This window comes from Nipponia nippon, unplaced genomic scaffold (genome assembly GCF_047370975.1).
Source record: "Nipponia nippon isolate SJK-2023a ecotype South Korea unplaced genomic scaffold, ASM4737097v1 scaffold_6, whole genome shotgun sequence".
Lineage (NCBI taxonomy): Eukaryota > Metazoa > Chordata > Aves > Pelecaniformes > Threskiornithidae > Nipponia > Nipponia nippon.
The window spans coordinates 6,520,058-6,542,139 of record NW_028262380.1 but is presented as its reverse complement, the minus strand read 5'-3'; positions in this window follow the sequence as shown (position 1 = coordinate 6,542,139).

Genomic DNA, 22,082 nt, shown 5'->3' with positions numbered 1-22,082 from the left:
CCAGCCTGTCCAATCTTTCTGCGTAGGTTATGACTGATACAGACATTTTTTTGTTAACAACTTCTAGCCTCTCTCCAGTGGCCCACATCTTTGGATGGTTATGCTGAGAAACTGAAATCCTATTCCAGCAAACCCCCACTGGTGTTGAAAGGGCTGAAGGATTGCTTCAAGGGGTTGGTGTTTACACATCCCAAGATGGTGTTTGCTGTTTTCACAATGTGCTGACTTCCATTCAACTCTTCAACCAGCCTAATCTCCAGGTCCTGTCACAAAGACTGCTACCCAACAAGATATCGTATATCTGTGCAACTGAAGTAACTACATTTTATTTTCTCCATCCTGAATCTTTGACTTGGCAAGCTCATTCTGAATCCCTTTCCTCCAACGTGCTGGTGGTCCCTCACGCTTGATCCTCAATGGTGGGTCTCCATGACTACTGATTGCTTGACACATCATCCCCTGTGTTGAAGGGAGAGCAGACACTTCTGAGAACCTGGCTGTGAACTAAGTCAGTCTTTTGGTGAGCTAATACCAGTCTTTTACTCCATGCACAGACTCAGTCTTTTCTGCAACCTGCTGTCCTTACAATCCAGGAAGGTCCCCCTGAAGCCAACTGCTTTGCTTGCAGAATGGTCTGCAGTACTGAATCCTTCCTGGCATGTCTCTGCTGCTTGATCTGAGCCATCTAACCTCAACCCCAAGTGTATCCAAGCCTGTTTATTTTTGAAGGAAGTGCTGACTTTGCTCAAATATCTTTCAACCTCCAAAATCCAGGGCTGAGTTCTGAAATGCATTCGCTTATTCCTCTGTGCTTGAACTCAAACTTGTAATTAGAGCTTCCTCCAGCAGATAAAAAAGACAGGAAAGACACGGTGGTGAGTCTCTTCAAATTCCATCTCTTAGAGTTGAGATTTACTACTCTGTTATTTGTAAAAGCCGCAAAAAGCAGCAGGGAACCTGAAGTGGAATCAATTTAAGAGGGAAATAAGCAGTGATTTAATAAAGTGTGGTCTCTGAAAGTCATTAGACAGTGACCATAATGGCTCTTTAGTCACAGTTAATTGTTACCTGCATTTGGATTTTACTTTGCTCTCCCTGTGGATTTTCATTGTACCCTGCATGTCCATTTCGTACCGAATCATTAACAAAATCGTGAGGAACAGGATGGACAGAGTAACTCTTTCAACATATGTCAAGTTACATGTGAAATAGTATTTATAGGGCTTACTAAAATTATAGGCAGAGTCATCTTACTGCCTCAGAGAAGTTTTTGGGAAGGGAAGCTATTTGTTTCTCAAGGTGAGCTGTTGACTATTGGGGGTATTGGTGGACAGCTGGCTGAATATGAGCCAGCAGTGTGCCCAGGTGGCCAAGAAGGCCAATAGCATCCTGGCTTGTATCAGAAATAGTGTGGCCAGCAGGACCAGGGAAGTGATCGTCCCCTGTACTCATCACTGGTGAGGCCGCACCTCGAATACTGTGTTCAGTTTTGGGCCCCTCACTATAAGAAGAACATTGAGGTGCTGGAGCATGTCCAAAGAAGGGCAACAGAGCTGGTGAAGGGTCTAGAGAGTCTTATGAGGAGCAGCTGAGGGAACTGGGGTTGTTTAGTTTGGAGAAGAGGAGGCTGAGGGGAGACCTCATCGCTCTCTAAAACTACCCGAAAGGAGGTTGTAGCGAGGTGGGGGTCAGTCTCTTCTGCCAAGTAACAAGCGATAGGACAAGAGGAAACGGCCTCAAGCTGCACCAGGGGAGGTTTAGGTTGGATATTAGGAAAAATTTCTTCACCGAAAGGGTTGTCAAGCGTTGGAACAGGCTGCCCAGGGAAGTGGTTGAGTCCCCATCCCTGGAGGTATTTAAAAGATGTATAGATGTGGCACTTGGGGACATGGTTTAGTGGTGGACTTGGCAGTGCTGGGTTAATGGTTGGACTTGATGATCTTAAAGGTCTTTTCCAACCTTAACTATTCTATGATTCTATGACTGTCTCTTGTGTGTATTGAACATACATGAGATCCTGTCTTGTACAGAAAAAAACACTCCTTTTCTATACATAAGGGCTTTCACACTCTAGACACCTGGTCATCACGATAGTTGGCCCCTTGTCCCTGCCTTGTGCCCAGCACTGAACAAATATTTCAATTTTTAGCAATCCAATGTATTTTAACAATTGAATAATGAAACAAAAGTGTATTTCTGAGCTGGTCAGAAGCTCTTCCTCAGAGAAGAAGCATCTGTTGTAGGCAGTCACCTCCCAATAACAAAATACTGGCTCAGGGTCTTTGGACCATGACTTAGGAAACAAGCAATTATTATCATCACGTTGCAGAGGAACTTACCTGCTGGGCTGTGAGGGCTGGTGCGGAGGAGGGGAGGGACACAGCAGTGGCCATGGGGCTGACCATAGTCAGAGTCTTCCCCGCAATGACTCTGCAACCAAAGAGATCTTCAGGGATAAGCACAGAAGACAATCAACCACAATAGGAAAGTATCAATATCTTCATTTTCTAGATGAGGAGCTGACTCACAGGCATGTAGGTATCTATTCCAAAGCCATGACTTACTTAACTTAATTTTCTGCTTACTAGCCCAGTGCTCTGACCAGAAAATTACTCTGAGTGTGAAAGTTCCCGTAGTGGTGAAGCAGCAGAGAAACAGAGTGAAACTGTCATTTGCCTGATAAAAAGAAATGGCTGCAAGCTGGCAAGGTAGCTGTTGGCACTTGGAGAACTACTTTTGCAGGAAAAGATATCAAACCATCTGATCACTTACAGCAACACACACATTTTTCATCACACACCACCCTTTCTTCCTATACCCATCCCTTTCTACACCAGTTTCAGTGACAGCTGTCATTTTGCAAGATAACTCCCATACAAAGGCTAAGGGATACAGCGACAAGGCTGATGCTCAGTCATAACACAAAAATCCATACTGATGGCAAGACAAATCTCTTGAACCAGATGCCAGAAATCCCATTCTCCACCGTGATGGATGAGACAATTCTGTAGCTCATCTCAAAAAAACGTTGCATGTTGCAGGCTATTCAGGTGTGACATGATCACAAACAATTGAATTAATTTATAGGACCAGGTATGAAAAATGGCCATGGGCTTCCCCACACAAGTGAATGACAGGGAGTGCTGGACCTGTATGAAGAAGATCACCAAACTACTGCAGAACATTGGCTGTGTGCTCACATTCACTGGGCATGTTTCAGAGTCTCTCCTCTATATTTTCATGCTCTGTGCACTAAATGATCCTTTGGAAGATGCTGAACATGAACAGGAAAATATGCTAAGGGTATCTAGTCCATTTTGTACACACTTAAAAAGTACAGGCAACCACGCAAAAGCAATTACCTTTTAATACATGACCCCCATCTTGCTGTCTAATCAAGAACCTGCTTGAAGGCACCCTGCTCCATTAACACACCACAAGGCCTTTGCAGGGGGTGTGCTACATCCCATTCTGGAATGGACAGCCAAATGAGAGTATGATTGGAAAAGGAGGGGAAGGAAACTGAAGTGATCTGGAAACTGTAGGGAATTTTGAATACCCTAATTTCTGCATAATCATATTTCCATATTTAATCTACAGAAGCTTTCCCCTCCGCCAACAGCCAAACACACACAGGGAAGGCAGAAATCTCTGTGAGAAGAAACTCGGATGACTACATGTATTTTGAAACACCTTAGGGTTCCAGCGTCTGCAATAGCACAGCATTTACTCATTGCCATAGATGTGGAATCCAGCTCAGCTATGTGTGCACCAGCTGTCACAACCGCACACAACCCGTCTTGGAGGTACACATGCACGGGAGGCACACTGACTCTCCTACCTGACAGCAAGCAGTCCTCCCTAACTAGAAGTACATTATCTGCAAGCTTCTCCATATATATCCTATTAAGGAAAAGTTTTAGAGAGTGGGAATTACAATGCAAGTCCCTGGGCAGGAAGGGAGGCAAAGCAGAGCTGGAGGCAGGAGTCTCTTTATCCAGACAGGTGAATCCAGGAGAGATGTTCCCAGCCTCGGAGCAGAGTGCGAATCTCAGGCAAGATCAGGAGCAATGTTATCTAATGTACCTTGCTGCCAAAGCCTCCTTTCCCTTTCTGCTCAGAGAAGTCTCTCCTTACCCTCTGAGTTGGGTACTGTGAGTACTTACACACCACGAACGCTGAGTTTCCTCTGAGCTGATTGAGGCTTTGCCAAATTGGGTTTTGTTCCCTTTTGGCTAGTTTTCTGTTAGCTTTACAGCAAAGGTGTCACGTCTTTTCTTTAGCTGGGCGTGTTACCTTTGATTGTATTAAGGTATATCTGATGGCACTAACATACAGTAAGATTCAAAGTCATACAACATGTTCCAGCACAGGCAGCATTATGAATTTACACATAGCGTTGTTTAGATCTCGTATCGAATATCCTCTGGCATCAGATCTGAAATGAGTTGTATATGGCAACCAAAGAAACACTCTATCTGTCTGAATAACAAAAAATAAAGAGAGAAAGAGCTTTGCTGTATCACCAGCTCTAATCTGGACAAATGGCAGGCATCCCAGCGAGCAGCAGACAGGCAGCCCCATCGCTGCAAGCCTTGCCCTGTGCTGTTCCCACAGCCCCCTCTCTCCTCCCACACCTTCCTTTCCTCTCTCCTATCTGGACCCCTTTTTTGCCATGAAGGGCTTTCCTGGCACCGGAGCTCCTCTCCACCTTCTTGCAGCTCAACAATGGTCTTGTCCATCATCTTCCCTTGGATGGTGACCTGTCTGGGCATGTTCAAGGCTCCCTGGCTGTCATTCAGCAAGACTGTAGGCAGGTCTCTGATGTTAAGTTAAGCCACCATTAAGGTTTGCTGAGCAGAGGCTTAGAAGCACTGCAGGCAATGGGTTTCCAGCCCTTTGGACCTATGAGCTTTGCAGGGCACTGCGAGAGCAAGGAGTAGTAATCAGTAAGCAGGAGTCCTTTGGGAAGACAGATGGGCGAGGTTGGGTCGAGGTCTGGAAGCAGCCTGAGGACGCAAAAAGCTGCCTGTCCCTTTCACAAAGACCCACCACTGCTCTATCTTCTTGAGAAGGAGAGGTTGCTCCCTCGCCCCCAGCACCACAGGGATCCTCAGCTACTCTCCATGGCCCAGGGTGGTTATAACAACTTACACCAAATACGGGTCTGTCTTGAGACTTACATCTGCAGTTGTCAGGGTAAGTGGAGTTTTCCAATGAGCAGTTCTGCTTATGCAACTGACTCCCTACTGTTTTCCCAGTCCATGCCCTAAAATCCACTTCTTTCACTGAATTTCCATTTTCCATCTACCAGTGCCATCTATAAGGATCTCTATGCCGTGGTACCTGGAACCAGACAGCTCTGCCACACCAGCTAACACTGGAGAACTTAAAAAAACCCTTGTCCTGTCTCTTCACAGCAATGGAACCAGGACATGAGGCATGAGGGACTGGACTTGTGTTGAACTTCACAGCTCTTCCACCTCTCATCTGATCTTGTTCAACCCCACACCAGATTGGTCAGAGCTGAGGGGAAGGGTATCCTTGTGAACCCTTCTTCTGCTCTGTTATGGACCTCTTACATCACCTTGAGTATGTCAGGAATAGGCATTTAGGCACTTAAATCCCAACAGAAATTGATTTTAAGGGGAATTAGGTGCCGGAATAGAATTGAGGCACTGTCATATTTTCAAAGATGTTAATATCTGACTCTCTGCCTCTCAGTGAATGGCAAGGAAAAAAAACCCTGTGAAGATCTTGAATACCCTGGCTAGAAGTCCCTATGAACATGTGAAGGTGCATTTCAGTGGTGCTGCCTGTGTACAGGCACGCATGAGCAGGATTTACCTTCCCCACCTTCAGCCATCTGAAGGTCGAGGCTTGGCTGTGGGCTGGTTTCTTTGGTCTCCTCTGAGGTTGATGGAGAAGAGAGGGAGCCTGAGGAAGGTGTGAGGTCTTGCTGGGGTGGACAGGATGCGTCTGCCTCCCCCTTACTCAATGGGGCTACAGGGAGAGCACTAGCTTAGGCACAGACAATAAATTCGGTGAATCCAAACCCCTCTGTGTGTCCATAGTGGGTGAAATCATATCCTCCCCAGTTAAAACTTTTCCAGCTTTGGAAGGAGACCAGGATTTTACTTCATTGAGCTGCTGTGTGCCTGTATGTACATTTTACATAATGCCATTAGTCCCCAAAGTCCCCTGAACTCACTCCAGACCTTCCCAATGGGAGTCTCTGGTGTGGAAGGTGACGTGTAAACGTAAAACATCATTGTTGGCCTGTCTGTAACGATACAACGGAGCATTAAAATTTTGTGTTAAAGTTTCTGAACATGACTTTAGACAGCGTGTTAAAGGAGCTGGGTCATTGCTTTGATAGCTCTGACTGTGAATTGCTCGGGTCTGCTCAAGCATGCAACCCCTTCGTGAGCCACTCTGTTTTTGAGAGTGCCACAAACCACCGGTTTCACATCACAGCTTCTCCAGTTAGACCTCTTGCTGGCCAGCGTGCCCCATGCGGCTGTGTTTCCCACGGAGGAGATCCAGGTGCCTGACGTTTGCTGAGACCTTGCAGGCTTGTGTCCCTCTGATTCTCCTAGAAGGGTCCCAGCTGTCCTTCTCAATGTGAGGGCCTGGTTCATAATCACCCTCAGATGGCTGCTGATCTCCTCTCCATCCCAGTAAACCATGCAACTTCAGGTCCGACTTAAGCCAGCTGAGCATTTGACTGTTTATCAGTATTCAGCTCCAGCTGAGCTGAGATCATTTCTCCTTCCACCATCACAGAGGGCTGTGAGGAGGCCAAAAGGAGAGATGCATGCACAGCCAGACCTTTCTGGCAGCCACTTCTAGTACAAATTAACTCAGTGCTTACCCCCTTGCTAACTCCAAGCACCTTGGACCTCCATGCTCCCCAGAGAGGCTTCCCCTTGTCTGTGTTTGGAGATGCTCTCTGCAGCGAGGATCAGCAACCGCGTGGCCCCACTGAAGGAGGAATTACACCCATGGGTCAGGCTGTGCCAGCACCTTGATCAAGCCTGTCTGGGCATCGCTGAGGGCAGCGCTGTGTCTCAGAGAGCTGGATAAACCAGAAAGTTTGGAGAACCCCAAGAGCAGGTAAAAGAAAGCCCTGTTAAATCATTGCTTTTCAAAGAACCTACCCTCGAGCTAGCTAACTGATCCTGTTAGATCTTTCCTAAGTCAGATAAGAAAAATAACCTGGCAGTAGTTATCAAAGGCAGAACAATGCATAAAAAGTCCGTTGTGTGGAGACCCTGGAATCAGAGGTAGAGGGTTTACAGACAAGACTGGTGGGACTCATAAGCACCAGCCCCATGGCAATTTCCACTCTCTTCCTGGTTGTAGGAAGCAGGTTTGCCCCACCGCCTTTGACTGAGAGCTGCTCTTCCCATTGATAGCAAACGCCTCCTGCCTTCCCTGTCTCACATGGTGACTCCTTTCCAGGGAGCTGGGGATGAGGAAAGGAAAGGCAGTTAAGGAAATAATTAATCCTTTATTATTTTTTTAGCTTAGTGGGAAACAAGTGAAGGCTGCATAAAGGTAAAGACAAGGGTCTTGCCTTATCCTGATACCGCTTCCCTCTGGAGCAGGTCCCTCTGGACAAACTCAAGAAATAGGCCCATGTGAACCCCGTGAGGTTCAACAAGGCCAAGTGCAGGGTCCTGCACCTGGGTCAGGGCAACCCCTGGTATCCATACAGGCTGGGGGATGAAGGGATTGAGAGCAACCCTGCCGAGAAGGACTGGGGGGTACTGATAGATGAAAAGCTGGACATGAGCCGGCAATGTGCTCTCGCAGCCCAGAAAGCCAACCGTATCCTGGGCTGCATCAAAAGCAGCGTGGCCAGCGGGGCGAGCGAGGGGATTCTGCCCCTCTGCTCTGCTCTGGGGAGACCCCGCTGGAGCCCTGCATCCAGCTCTGGGGTCCTCAGCACAGGAAGGACATGGACCTGTTGGAGCGGGTCCAGAGGAGGGACACAAAAATGATCAGAGGGATGGAGCACCTCTGCTGTGAGGAAAGGCTGAGAGAAGTTGGGGTTGTTCAGCCTGGAGAAGAGCAGGCTCTGGGGAGACCTTATTGCAGCCTTTCAGTACTTAAAGGGGGCTTATAAGAACGATGGGGACAGACTTTTTAGCAGGGCCATAGGGTAATGTCCCATAGGACAAGGGGTAACAGTTTTAAACTAAAAGAGGGTAGATTCAGACTGGATATAAGGAAGAAATTCTTTACAATGAGGGTGGTGAAACACTGGGACAGGTTGCCCAGAGAGGTGGTAGATGCCCCATCCCTGGAAACCTTCAAGGTCAGGTTGGATGGGCCCTGAGCCACCTGATCCAGTTGTAGATGTCCCTGCTCATTGCAGGGGGGTTGGACTAGATGGCCTTTAAAGGTCCCTTCCAACCCGAACTATTCTATGATTCTGTGATTCTGTTCCCCAAACTCTTGCTCTTGGCCCTGTTGGGGACAGATGACTGGTCTGGTAGGAGGGGTGATCTGAGCCAGACTGACTGCTCTTATGTTCTTCCTTTTTCTGATGATAAGAAAAATACCCAACAACTAGATGATGCTTTAAAACCCTGTCTGGCCCTCACACTACCCTTTGAGGTGGATAAAAGAGGTAAGTATCACTATCTCCATTTCTAGTCTGGGAAAATGGGACACAAATGTTCTCTGAGATGCTTTATCCCTTGAACATCTTGAAGCAGTGTGGCTCTCAGCTGTGGGCATGTGTCTAAGCAATGTCTAAGTCACAACTGGCCAAGGAAGATTGGGACCCTCTCATTGAAGGCCTACAGATGAAAGACGAAAGAAAAAACAGGACAGAGCAGCAGAAATGGCAGCTGTGCAAACACAAGGCGTTGCCGTAAGATCCTCCTCGTGTCTTGCCAAAATGCCCATAAGCCAGAGATCTTGTCTTATGTTGCCATGTGTCACACACTATACATAAATCAGTTTGGTTTTGGCTGCCTGCTATTCCTCTTATTATAATCTCTTGTGTATCTTTCCATGTATAATTAAGAGTCAAGCCCTTGGAGGAGAGGGAAAGTCATTAAATGACCTGCTGGCATTTCCTTTGAACACTAACTACATCTGCTGCTTGAGATGTTGGAGGAAGCCATGGAAAAAGAAGAAATACAAATAAGGTGAAGAAGGTACACCTCCAGGTTAAAATCCAAAGATAAGCAAGCAGTTACCATTCGACTCCATTCCCTACCTGTTTGGGACTCAATTCCAACAACAAAAAAAAAAGTGGCATGAAAAAACACTATCAGTGAGGAGGACAGGAGGGATGCCCAGGAGGAAGAGGTTACAGATAATTGTCCATCCTCTCCTTCCCTCTGAGATGTTGGTGTTACCTTGGCTGCCAAGCAATCTGCAGATGACCATGGGACTCCATTCCTGCTTCACAGTTGTGCTGGGACATCAGAATTGGCCACCCCCAGACAGAGGACAGGGTTTCTAGACATGACCTTCATAGGGCACTGGGCTTTCTGGGCCAGGCTGTGAGGGGTCCCTAGTGTTCCTCAAGGGTGTGGTATGCACATGGGGATGAATAATGCAGGGTATATATGTCAAACCCATAAAAAGATATGCTATTAGTGGCCCCTATAGAATTTAGCTGGAGTTGTATACACACCAGAGTTCCTATATCTTTGCTATTACAGGGTTTGAATCCTCAATTCTGCTCCACGCTGAAAAGGAAAAAGCTTGAGGAAAGGCAGCTCACAGTGCTAATGTCCCAGATGTTGAAGGGGGTAAATGTGATAGGCAGTGCCTGAGGAACTTTCCTGCTCCTGGCCTGGTTGGCTGGCATTTCAGTGGTTTTCCAAGGAAAAGGAAGATGAGTAGCCAAATCAGTTGAGTCAGGACTCAACTCTTGCTTAATTGCAGATGTCTGTATTGTACATGTCTACTTCTGAGCTGTCCATCCCACCTTCATACCTCCATAGTCAACAAAGCAAAGCAGGGCATGTTTCATCAGTCAGATGCAGATGTTGAATTAAAGAGCGATGGAGTCAGGCTCTGAGAAATCCAGTTTCTCTCCCATGATGAGGAAAGAAGCCCGGGGACTGGCTCAGATGGAGGAGTGGGCTGGGCAGACACCTACTTCTGATCAGATGAGCCTCACCTATTTGGCCCCTAAGCATGCTGCACCTCAGTAGGTACTCCAGCAGCAGAAATATTCTTCAGGAAAAAAAAGAGTCTCCAGGTGCAGCAGAGGACTTCTCAAGAAGTCTTGCTAGTGATGTTGCAATAGTGTCCAAACCAGCCTATGCAGCACCGGCAAAATCTCCCAGTGCCTGGAGCTGGTGAAGCCCAACCCACAGGAGAGACTGGAGGGAAAGAAGCTGCAGTGGCTGCTAGGGACCAACAGGGCCATTGGCATTAGCATCTGCTGTTAGGCAGAGGAGGGGTTTGCTTCTAAATGATGGATCCTGAAAACGGAAACTTTTCTTCAGACAGGGTTCATTTTTACATTTTTCCACAATCATTTCTGTAAGTCTCTTTTGAAGCTGGTTTGGTCCTATCTTGCTGTTTTCTCCCCTCAAAATTGTCATGAGTAATTATCAGTTTAAAAAGCATTTTTAATTTTTTTCCTAAGAAAAAAATGATCAAAATCAAAATAAAACATTTTGGCTTGAATTACTATTTAGAGCATTAAAACACTGAGATTTTGGAAAAATATATTGAAAATACGTCCGCATGTTGACACTTTCAATTTATGAACATTTTGCGGGGTGCCATTTCCAGGAAAATGATGGTATTTTGGCTTTTAATTCCAGTTTTTGAAATAAATAATTGAAATAATTTCAATTAGAAATTGAATAATTGAACAATTAGAAGTAAATAATGGAAATAAATAAATGAATAAGAAAATTTCCTGCAAGTGGGAAATTCTGGTTTTCTGAAGAGGTGTATTCACGACTCACTCAACCATTGTGCAGAAAGCCATAGTCTGATTTGTGTAATGACCCTCACAAATACTACTGAGAGATCTAGTGTATTTATACATAATTATAATGAAATAGTGACTATTCTCCATCATTTATAACATGGCTTTCATTGTGCCGTCAAAAGAGCTCGTAGCATTTGTTAAACTAAGGTGTTCTCACTCTCCGTTCCTTTTAAATGTTTCAAGCTATTTTAAACTCCTGAGGGAAGGGTTTTAAATTATCAACAGAAGAAAAAAATGATTTTTGAAAGAAAACAATTATTCTGATGACTGCTTTTCATATTAATCAAGAATAGTTTCTTAGTTGAGTTTATGTTTACCAAACTCACTTTTCCTTGTTCCGTGCTAATTATGAGGATTGCTAGATTAGATATTTGGGGTTTTGTTTGATGGTTTGTTTCCAAACAAAGTTAAAGTATCTTTTAGAACATTTGACAATGGAAAATGACCTGCTTGCTGCCTTACCTGGAGTCACTGACACCTCTTTGTAACGTGCCCTAATTTCTTACTCATTTCCAATTAACTTGGCCCAGAGATTAGATTACAACCCAACCAAAGACTACATCCCAATCAAAGCATTTAGCCAACACTTTTTATAGCATTTTACCTCTAAAGACTCTAAAGCCTGGCCTGAAGATATTAAAATATCAGAGTTTTAGAGGTTTATTTTGATGAATAATTACTTTTGCTCCATACTCAGGGTAGAACTATACCAACATTATTTTAAATGAGCACATGTGGGAAAATAATTCTGGAAATGTCTTAATACTTATAAGAGGAGCAGTTTTTTTGCCATCATGCTATGCAATGAATCAGGGAAAACTTCAACCTTGAAAAGAGTCAGGAGGAGATTTTCCTTAATCTTGTTTTATAATATGTGATGCTTAGCAGGGCATTTCTAGATCTCCCCTCAGGAGCGTTAATTAGAACAAATGCAATTAGTCTATAGCATCCTTATTAAGGCAGAATTCTTACATTAATCAGTAGAAGTTTTGCTGAATTAAAGGATTGTCCCAGGACTTCCCATATGTCGTGGTTTAACCCCAGCCGGCAACTAAGCACCACACAGCCCAGTGGGATGGGGGAGAGAATTGGAAGAGTAAAAGTGAGAAAATTCATGGGCTGAGATAAAGACAGTTTAATGGGTAAAGCAAAAGCCATGCATGCAAACAAAGAAAAACAAGGAATTCATTCACTGCTTCCCATGGGCAGGCAGGTGTTCAGCCATGCCTAGGAAAGCAGGGCTCCATCACACGTAATGGTTACTTGGGAAGACAAACGCCATCGCTTCGAACGTCCTCCCCTTCCTTCTTCTTCCCCCAGCTCTATATGCTGAGCATGACGCCATATGGTATGGAACAGCCCTTTGGTCAGTTGGGGTCAGCTGTCCCAGCTGTGTCCCCTCCCAGCTTCTTGTGCACCCCCAGCCCCCTCGCTGGTGGGGTGGGGTGAGGAGCAGAAAAGGCCTTGACTCTGTGTCAGCACTGCTCAGCAGTAACTAAAACATCCCTGTGCTATCAACACGGTTTCCAGCACAAATCCAAAACATAGCCCCATACGAGCTACTGCAAAGAAAAATAACTCCATCCCAGCCAAAACCAGCATACCATAAACCAATACTGAGTTGGCACAGGAGCCAGAAAGGATTTAGAGGATAGAGCCAGCAAAATCTGTTGAACCACAGGAAGCACAAACAGAAACTTGAAGTTTTAGCATCATCTTTACCCTGTGGTGGATCTTACCTCCCTTGTGCAATGGTTGACTTCAGTTAACTTTAAGGGAGTTCATCACAGGGCTCATCTGCTCATGGGGAGCTCATTCCTATCAGCTAACAGTGTGAACTGAAAATTCCCACGCAGGTGGGATTGTGACCTTGTCTCCAAAGAGAAGTATTTCTGGGCAGATATTGGGGTTCTGTGTGCAGAAGTTGAGCATTCAGCTCTCTCCAGGCACAATTCCTGGGGTGCTGCAGGAAAATGCTGGATGGATGCTCCTGCTTTGCCTTTTGAGCTTGCACTCTGACCAGGCAGGGTTCACCACAGGCTGGCAAAGGAGGTCACATTTGCTGTAACTCCATTTCCCTTAGCGTTGCCACCCAAATCCGAGAGGGAAGAACAGATACTAAGGCTGTAGAGAGGTATGATGGCACACTGCTCTGTCTCGTATTCCCTCGTAGAAGATCAGATGCAAGATCGCCCTCAGCGATGAGGATTCTTGAGGACACAAGTGCGTATCACAGCATCACCTGGATTGGAAGGGACCACAGGATATCTCTAGTCCAACCTCCTGCTCAAACCAGGCTCCGTACTGAATTCAGACCATCTTATCCAGTTGCCGTATAACTAACAGGACTGCAAAAAAATGGGATAGGTACCCTGCAGTTAGGATCCAATTCAATTTTCTCTAAGAGCACATCTCTTCTTCTTCCTGTCTTCCAAGCAACCACATTTTTTGTTAAGGAGGTGGCCTGGCTCCAGCAGTGTGCTCCGTGTGATAGGCACTTAGCCTGAGGGTGCCAGAATTGCCCTGAGCAGAACTTCTTTTGGGACTGGGGTCTGAGCTTGCACTGCTAGCACAGATAGCTCCCCTCTGCCACTTCCCTTGGAAATCAACAAAGAGCAGGAGAAAATGCAGCAGTCTGATGTTTTCATCCAGCTTAGAAAAGCCCATGCATGAAAAAAAGTTGGATGGAAAAGACTGGTTTAATGTTCTTGGGATCCCCTTGAGAGAATGAGAAAAGCAACTTTGTGCGCGTGTGTGTAAATCTTACAGTGGAGGAGCCCCTTCCCCAAAAGGGTTAATGCAACCTCTCTTTTCCCCCAGTAGCTTCATGGCCCTAACAGCTTTCATTGTGAAATGGGTGCAGGTGTGGGCTATGCTTTGTTGATCACAATCCCTTTTGCAGAGGAAGCTTTGAATATGTTTGACATAATCAGCTCACAGCCTTTGCCCGCACTCTTTCATAAACAGGCCATTTTCACATCCTTTTCATGGGATCCGACAAGCGGAAAAATAATTAATGTTACCTCAGCCTAACAGTGACCCAGCTTTGATTCAAAAAGACGGCATGTTGCATAAACTAACCATTTAATTGAGTGATAGAAAAAGCCCACATGTATCAATTCTGCCTCCGCATATTATGATTACTGGGGCTTTGCAAGCATTCTGCTCCCTTGGTCATAAAGCAGAGCTTAAATTCAAGCCCGTGAGGTGCTTTCAGAAGGACTGAGTGAGCATGAGCTGGGGATTATCTATGTTTACGGTGACAGGACATGGGAGCAGGGGAATATGTGGGTACCCAGCCATCACGGCGCATGTTCAGGTTATGTCCAGGTTATGTCACGTGCCCTTGTATGAATTGGCAGTGGCCAGACATTATCCAACCACAGGACATTTTGGGTGCTGATGGCATTGTCACCTTGCCATGACCTCGGGGCCAAAGCTGACCAGTATATACCACAGTTAGTTAGGACTACACCTAATATGAATAGGACAGAGTCACCCTTGAGGTAACACACCAAAAAGAAATGTCCAAGATGAATCTCAGTTAAATTCAGATAGGGTCTTGAGGTAGCAGTGGCTCCTCTAATGAACCATATCCTCTCGTGGTTGCAGAAAGCCAGCCATTTTAGTAGAAAGTGAACCAAACCAGGACCCTCTACTACTAACCACCATGAGTGACCATGAGTGCAGTTTGGAGGTGTCATAGGTGTCATGCACTTATGTAGCAGTGCCCCAAAGGAGTGGCTCAACACAAGCTCATCACTGGCTCACTCAAAGACAGTGCTAGTGGAGCCACTCATATTCTTCTGGGTGAGGAGGCTGTGCAGACCACCAGGCATCACTTCATCACTGCATCACGCTGTGGGAGAAAACAAAACATCTTGAAATAGCTCTGGTTCCTCAGGTCAACCATAGGCATAGCGCATATGTTCTTGTGCTGTTAAATGGAGGGGCTTTCACAAAGCAACCGTGCAAGAGGGTAAAACTGGGTAGGTTGGTGTCTCACTAACTCTTATAATGCAGGGGCAGAGCAGTGTTATCACAGATTAAAAGGGAAGACATTTGAACCCAAGGAAAGGAAAAGTCTTCCCACGCAGATGCAGCTGGGCTATCAAACCCAGCTCTATTAGACATCACTCTTGCCCAGAGCTTCGGGGATTTAAAAAAGTTATTGGCTATTTCTATGCTCACAAGAATACCCCAAATTAAAATAGGTTGGGGACAGGGAAGAGGACTGAAATCCTCCTTCTTATAAAGGAGCAGATAATAAACAGGTGTTGGACCTTGGTCTGATCCCAGCAAGGCAATGACTATGTTCCTAACCCATCCTACCTGTGGGAATCTCAGGGTGCTCAGAGTCCTTCCTCTGGCTATTTTGCATCTGTACAACCTTGATGGGTTAGCAGCCACCTATGCCCAGCCCAGGTAAAAATTTCTGGGACTTGCAAGCACAACATCATTGGCCAAGCTGGAGTGAGCTCCTCCTGGCACCACCAGTACTTCGAAGGTATGCTGAGAAATTTGCCTTTCCTAGATCCACTTCAAGGAGGGTATTCAGCCAGCAGCATGTAGTCAGTGTGAAGCCTTGAGGTTGTCTGGAGAGACTCCAGGAACGGTCCAGGTGAGTGGCAAGGCACCTACTTCTTGCTGCAGCTAGCCAAAGACCAGGCTGTGTGCCTTCAGGTGGGATGACATCCAGGCTCCATACTGCATTTCAGAAGTAAGGTGGCTTCCCCTTTGACGTCCAGCATTGGGCAGGCAGAGGGAATGCCAACCCATTTGAGCCAGAAAGAGGAAAAAAGTCTCTCAATAATGCCACCTTCCCAACCAACCGTTGAACGCACCCCTTACATGCCCCCCCCCCCAGTAATTTCAATGCAAGCCCTTCTTGCTTACACAAGAATTTCCCCCTGTAATGTAGGAGGGGAAAAGATTATCCTTTCCCACAGTCTGAAAAGCCCTGATACAGCAGGCCAGAAAAGCACTTAGCGAGACAAATAGATCGATACTCGTGGAGCACATTACCGGGGCTTTAGATGACGTACTGATTTGCTGGTGTAAGGACTTCTGTGCTGTGTGCGGGTGCAGCAGAGGTGGGTGAAACAAAGGCAGAGCATCTTCACAGCTACAGACCCTTAGAAAGCTGCTGGAAAGACATTGCAGGCTGTTTGTCATGGAGGTGATGTGAAGTGCCTTCATGATTTCATGTACCAGCTAGGAGCAGGTACAGAAACCACTCTTCCTCAGAAACCTTTAGTGTTCTCCCAGTCGGCCATTTTGTGTCTCTAGCAAATATTGTCTTTAAAATTATCGTAAATACTGGAGATGCAGGAGCTGGGGAGCAGCCATTGTATTTCAGCTGATTGCATTTAGTTTCATACCCACTAACACAATCCTCTGTATTTTCTCCCTGTCCTTTGACTCTTCATACCTCTAGGTATTATTTGTCATGTTTCTGGCTTGTCTGCCATGCTATTCACACTCAATAACTCTCTGTTTCTCACTCACTCTCTTTGATTTTTTGTTAGCCTTCTCTGAATTTTTTCACAGCTGTCCATGTCTTGTCCATGTCTAAGTATCTCAGTCCAACCTGCTGGGGAAGGAGGGCCTGAAGAAGCACCACTGATCTCTGGGTGTTCACTAATGGTTGTGATGGTACCTGTGGCCACAGGAGCCAAGATATGGTTCTCCTCTGGCCAGTGCGCAACCCATGAACCACCACAGAGGAGGCCTCCACTGTACATCTTCTCAAGGAAAAGCTTGATGGCACTACAGGAACCAGACCTAGGACTGGCTGCTCCAGCTCCTACATTTGTGCTCCACTGGAGCTGGGTGACCTCTCCAAGCCTTGGGGACAGACATGACCTTTCCTGCCTTCCCTGCTGTGCATACTGCCTCTAAAATGAGCCTGCACAGGCAGGGGCTTTTACTTCTCTGTTCTTCGACTTAAAATCTGTCACCAGCACAGGCATGCCTTGTAGAGAGTATCCCAAACTTTGCTCCTTAATGCTCCCAGTCTGCCCTCCTCTGAGCTGCTCTCTTCCCTCATCATGAGGCCATTGCCCAGAAGTCCTGTGGGTGACCCGAATGCAAGAGAGTTGTGCTTTCTCTGGAGACGCCTGCAATGGGGCAGCTTGCCTGAGTGGCCTGGGGTACCCCTAAAAGCTCCCGGAGCTGAGAACTAAGGGCATTAAAATGACTGGGTGTTTCCCAGGGCAGCAAGGTGGGCAGCAGAAAACAGGTCTGAAGTGCTGCTTCCATGTAGTGACATTCAAAACACTGTGGGAGGAAATTATTCAGTGTTTGGAACAAAAAAGGAAGGGCTTGCTTAAATCCCAGTGAGTGCATCAGATGATAGAATTCTGCAGCTTCCCTGCCAGCTCGGGGAGTGCGTGCTCCTCACACCTGATTCATCTTTATCGGGCCCTAACGCACACACCTTCTCCAAGTACCTCTCTATTTTATAGAATCAATCACTGCGTATTATTTCCCATGCATTTGTATTTGGGAAGTCAAAAGGTTGCAGACTAGGATGCTCTTAAGTGTCTAGTTCTGCCCTCACAGGAATAAAGTAGGAACAACACGGGCAGCTCTGAAATATTTCTTGGAGGGAGACACAGGCAAAATCCTGGCCCTGGTAAGGTTTTATCCTTAGCTGGAACCAGAATATGCTTTGAGGCATGAACTGCACGAACTCTCTAAAAGCAGTGCCATCACATTCACCTTTATTTTGGAGGAGGCTACAGATTTTACAGCCTGTGGGGATGGCAGCTTGCTTGAGGGCCGATCCTGCCAGCCCTACTTACAACGGGTATTACCTTTCTCTGCCTGTTCATTCCCGCAGAGCACTGATAGAGTAGGATGCTCTTCAAGATGAAGGTGTGCGTGGGGGGATCAGTCCTTGGTAGAAGAGTTTTAATGTGAAATAAGATCAAACATCTCTGCCACACCTCTACCTCCAGCAGTTTCAGCCTACACAAGAAAGGGGAACGTGCAGAGGAGCAGAGTGCTAGTACTGGTGTGACTTCTGGAAGGGTTTAGAGAGGAAAGAAGAGGAGGGAATGGCATGGGAAAGGAAAGGAAAGGAAAGGAAAGGAAAGGAAAGGAAAGGAAAGGAAAGGAAAGGAAAGGAAAGGAAAGGAAAGGAAAGGAAAGGAAAGGAAAGGAAAGGAAAGGAAAGGAAAGGAAAGGAAAGGAAAGGAAAGGAAAGGAAAGGAAAGGAAAGGAAAGGAAAGGAAAGGAAAGGAAAGGAGAAAGAAGAAGAAGAAGAAGAAGAAGAAAAAAAGGAAAAGAAAAAGGAAAGGAAAAAGGAAAAGGAAAAGAAAAAGGAAAAGAAAAGGAAAAGGAAAAGAAAAAGAAAAAGAAAAGAAAAAGAAAAAGAAAAAGAAAAAGAAAAAGAAAAAGAAAAAGAAAAAGAAAAAGAAAAAGAAAAAGAAAAAGAAAAAGAAAAAGAAAAAGAAAAAGAAAAAGAAAAAGAAAAAGAAAAAGAAAAGAGAAAGAATGTCTGAAGCTGAGAAGTAAATTTGGCTCTCTGCTAACACCCATGGACCTAATTGGATTTACTGCCTGAGTGCAGGAAAACTTGAAAAGATTGTGGAAAGAGAAAAGAATTTGAGATTAACACATACAGTACATTTCAATACAGGTGGCGGGACAATTAGAAATGTAGTTAAGCTTTGGAAAATCTTTGTAAACCTGGAAGGGATTGAAGTCTGAATGTGATTTGGTGTGCCCAGCCCTGATTTTTCTAGACCAGCCAGGTGTTGGAAGCACAATGTGAAAGCATGGTTTGGGGGCTCTTCCTCCCCTCCGTTGAAAACCTTGAGAAGAGGAGAGGAAAACACAGAGGACCTTCTGCCCCCACTGGAAAGGACAAAAGGAGATTTTCCCTTTACCTCCTAGGACTGGTGGTGGTGGACTCCAAGCAGCAACGCTGGTGGAAAGCCTGCGTCCATCAGAAGATAAACCCGCCTGCGTCCTTCCAGTGAAACACAACTGGAGTGACTCACTGGTTAGGAGAGCCCATGTGGGCTGTTTCTCTTCACTGCTTGAGTGGCACTTAACAATCAGAGCTATTGAATTCTATTTCTCGGTGTCAGTCAGTCAACCTGGGCCCAGCGTGGCTCCCTGTGCTGCTTTCAGAGCCAATGAAGTTGTCCTTACTGTGAATAGCGGGATGCATCCAGGGGGATTTACATCAGAAGAGGGACTTGGCCTCATTCCTTCAACAATTAGAGAAGCACAGTGGTTTCTCTAGGTGTTAGAGCAAAAGAAAAAAGACGACTTCCGTGGGCAGTGAAATGAATGAATGGTTGCTGATGGGTTTGTCTTATCTCACTTAACGCCTCTCTCCCTCCACATCTCCCACCTCGCTCTATGGGCACGCAGCAGCATGGTCTGAAGGCCAGGGCTGCTGAATTATAACTGTTTCCCTGGGGGAGGCACTAATTTGGGTCTCTGCCCTCTATGCCCTTGATGGCTTTCATGATATTTGCAGTACTTCAGGGAGGGAATTGATCCGACTAAAGCAGATCTGCTTCACTCCATTTGCAGGGCCCAATTCATCCATTCCTGAAGGAGACCTCAAAAAAACAAAGCAGGTGCATCGCACCCATTTCTCTACTTCAGCTCAAAAGTGAGACAAGGGTGATTAGCTCAGATGCAGACATCTGTGCTGGAAACACCTTAAGTTGGTGAAACTAATCCCACTCTTAGAAAGAGTTGAGGAGTTTTGGTGAGGATCCGAGAGCCAGACATGTAGGTGGGCAGGGAGGGCAGGATGCAGCTTGCAGGTAAGACACTGAATCGTACGTGTCTGCAGGTGGGTGTCTATAAGTGAGCGAGGTGTCCAAGTCCTGTAAGAAGCATAGGAGAAATACACTCTGTACAGTCAGAGGAGCCTAGGGAGTGAGTCACGCAGTGAAATGTCTGACGTCAAGTGAGCTGGGGCAATTCCTCTGCGGCAAGTTGGCATGTTTTCCTAGACTTATTGAACCCACACCTCCTAATAGCTGAGGATCTAGTTGTGGTGGCTTAGCCAGGCAAAGGCCACTTCTGAGGTCAGTTCAGAAGTCATCCCTCCTCCTGCTTCCAGCACCCTCCCCGTAGAGGCACTAAGCATCATTTTCTCCTAGTGGAAACAGATTGCCAGTGGCAAGGGGAAAGCAGCATTCCTGCATCCAAAGCATTTCATCAAACCAGAGGTCAGGAGCTCATCCACCCACCAAAAACTGGGGAAAAAGCTTCCCCCACGCCCGGGAACAGGGAGAACTCCGTGGAGGTGCACAAGTGCAAGCAGCACATGTTACACAGGGAGCAAGGCTGCTGCTTGGAGAGAGCTCAAACTGGGTGGAATCAGATCGGTATCACTCCTGGATGCAAACATGATTGCACTGGGGGTAGAGAAGGGACCTGAACTGCAGTAATTAGATTATCAGATCTCCAGAGCAGGATTCAGCTCATAACACATTTTAACCCTTTCTTCTAAGATCGTGGCATGCAAACTAAACATTGCTACTATAAAACCTGAGCAGATTTGTAATGCATGCAAATGCAAGTTTCTGGTCACTGCAGCTCCCAGCTCCTGGTATTATTTCTGTCAGGTTTAGCACATTTCCAGTTGTCCTGTGATTAAGAACAGGTCTTACACATTATGAAAATCCCTTGGGAGAGAACCAGTCCCTGGCTGTGCAGGTGACTTGTGGGGTTTGGAGGGAGGAAGATTAAATGCTCCTGGATTCCTTAGGCAGGACCAATGTTCCCCCAGCAGCATCCATGCTCCTGTGTAAAGCAGCTACAGGTAAGATTTAGGCAAGAAATGTTGTGATCCATTGTGCTTTCCTGTAACAGCACCAAGGAAGGACGATTTTGCAGCCATGACAGAGTGTTTCAGGCTGACTCAGCAGGGACAGTTTTGGGATGGAGGCATCGGGAAGTATGGATTTGACACCCAACTCTGCTATAGCACTGTGTGACCTTTAGCAAATCACTTTCCCATGATGTTCCTTGACTCCTTGCAGTAAAATGGGGCCAGTAACACTCCCTCAGTCATACTCGTCTCTTTGGATTGTCACCTTTCCAGGGCAGGGAATGAGGTTTCACACTGTGACAAGCAGCTGCTGTCTGGAAAGAAACAGCATTCAGCATTATGATAAATGACCTTAACATTCATGACATGCTCATTGCTCTAGTCTTCCCACTGCCCACATATTCCCTGCCAGGGACAGTGAAAATAAATACGGTCCCTTGTTCAATTATGATAAACGCATTCCCTGATTCCTTGAAGGGTCTCCTTGGTTTCTTGCCAGGTCTGCTTCCCTGCCGTGCTGCCAAGGATAAGCTGCAAATGTTGGAAAGGAAGAAAACAGTATTTTTTTCTCCACCAAAGTATGACAGATCTTACTATTTTTTGACAACATATATCCACATTTAGGCACACGCTGCCTTGGCTGCCGAACCCAGCTGCTCTCCATTAGCTCACATGGCTTTACATGCAAGCAGGGACAAAGTGGTCTCTACCTTTCCCATGAGCTGAGAGCTCTGTCTGAAGAGACTATGGTTTATTTTGACTTGCTAACTTGTGGGAAAGCCATGAATTCATGTTGTCTTCACTAGGATCTGAATCCATTTCCCTAAACTTGAGATGAGCTCTGGTCTAATGAAGGGTCCTAACGAAGCTTCACCAGTGCAAGGCCAGGGCATCTTGCCATAGCCCTCTCATGAGTGTTGCTCTCCTGTTGCGCGGCAAAGGCTGTCCAGCCTCCTGCCACTGAGACATCCGATGGTTTTGATGCTACTGATCAAAAAATTATTTGGGCTCACGATTTCAAAACTGCTGCCCCAGGTGCTGGGGACATCTTAGGGTGCAGTGGAGCTGCAAATCTCAGTGGACCACAAATCTTACCTCCTTCCGTCTCCAGCCAGGCTGCCCTTCGCAAACAGCTTTTTCTACGAGAAATGCAGAGCAGCCTGGACACGTAGGAAACAATATTTCCCTGCAAAACCAAAAGCTTTACACTTCATAAGCAGTTCTTCCAGCAGGAAAGAGAATACACACGACATATTGATCATGTTGCACTGCTGGAAGGTGCCTACACTGATTAGG